Below are 1,610 nucleotides of genomic sequence, written 5' to 3'. Positions count from 1 at the left end.
AGAATAGACTTAAAGATATTTAAATATATCTCCATATAAAGTCTCATTCTTGATATCATAAAATACCTCAGAAGTTGAATCTTTCTACTACTGCTCAAACCTTTTTTACAATCCGACCTTCTCTCATTCAAATATCGATTTCTCTTTGTAGATAACTCCAACCGGAAAAAATCATTTTTCCATGGAAAGTAGACTCAAATATATTTCTGACAATATATAATTTTCAATATGAAAATCTCAGTATAGAGGTGAAAAACGTAAAGCAAACTATGGGTGTAGGGACTCAAAAAATAACTACGAACCTTGACTTAGGGTTTAGGGTTTGGAGAAAAGGATCTCATTATCTCCATGCGTCGACCAAGTATACTCACAGAACCTGCTCTGATACCATGTTGGATTTATGGAAAAGAGAAATACTTTATTGACTTCATTAAATTATTATAATCAAAGTACATGAACCTCTATTTATAATAGAGGAAAGTAGTAGAGTCTCATTATAATAAAACTACTTTTGTCCTAATTACACCCAAACTCTAACACTTAAGGATAAGCCTTAGCATAACTAAATAATTCAATAGACAAAATAACTCAAACTAGAACTCTTCTATGACGTGACCATAAGATAAAGGTGCCAGCTCGTGGTTATCTTTGTGAGTCCCTCTTGATCTTCCAACTTATGTGATAAGGATGCCAGCTCATGGTAATCATGGTGGATCCTACTTCTTATTTGCTTGGGCCCATCTTATGGGCCTTGGTCGTGTGACCCATCTTATAACTCTTAGATATGTGGGCCTTCCGTGGTCGTGTGGGCTGGAGCCCATCTTCTAACACTCTTGATTCCCCATTTGATAGCGAATCTGATTTAGAGGAGGAGGAAGTCATGGCTGGAAATAGAACTTTGAAAGAGCTTTCAACCCTTGATTTGAATCAACAACGCTTATGCATAATGTTCCCTACTTTAGATGCTACTACTAAATTTGAATTAAAATCTAGACTAGTACATCTCTTGCCCACTTTTCATGGTCCTTCATGTGAAGATCCTTCAAGCATCTAAAAGAGTGTCATGTGGTATGCATGAGTATGAAACCCACAGGGGTGACTGAAGAGCAAATTAAATTACGAGCCTTTCCATTTTCTTTGAAGGATTCGGCTAAGGATTTGCTCTATCATCTACTCTCCAGGAGTATTACCACATGGGACGAGATGAAGAAATATTTTTTGGAAAAATATTTCCCAACTTCAAGGCAGCCAACATTCAGAAAGAAATTTGTGGTGTAAGGCAGCATAATGGAGAGTCAATACACGAATACTGGGAATGTTTCAAGAAATTATGTGCAAGCTGCCCCCATCATAATATTAATGAGCAGCTTCTTATCTAGTATTTCTATGAGGGCCTTCTACCCACTTATAGGAGCATGATTGATGCTGCTAGTGGAGGAGCTTTGGTGGATAAAACTCCCGAAGCCGCGAGAAACTTGATTGCAAATATGGCGGCCAATGCTCAACAATTTGGCACTAGGCTTGACCTTCCATCCAAGAATGTTAATGAGGTAAATATTTCCTCCCTTGAAAAATAACAAATTGCGTGTCTAACTTCTCTTGTTCGTCAA

The 1,610-nt window shown here is 37.4% G+C and overlaps 1 non-coding gene across 1 annotated transcript; it reads right to left on the bottom strand.

The window, feature by feature from the left end:
• Positions 1-1,251: 1,251 nt before the first annotated feature.
• LOC137964377 (small nucleolar RNA R71) lies at positions 1,252-1,357 on the bottom strand. The gene has a single exon (XR_011115573.1). It is a non-coding gene; the product is annotated as a small nucleolar RNA R71 (small nucleolar RNA).
• Positions 1,358-1,610: the final 253 nt, after the last annotated feature.

The sequence above is a fragment of the Aristolochia californica genome, unplaced genomic scaffold (genome assembly GCF_029961685.1).
Source record: "Aristolochia californica isolate CCGP_79_NKW_82.1479 unplaced genomic scaffold, dmAriCali1.0.hap1 SCAF_4, whole genome shotgun sequence".
Classification (NCBI taxonomy): Eukaryota; Viridiplantae; Streptophyta; class Magnoliopsida; order Piperales; family Aristolochiaceae; genus Aristolochia; species Aristolochia californica.
Note: the sequence above shows the minus strand (reverse complement) of the source record. Positions and strands in the feature narration are given on the sequence as shown.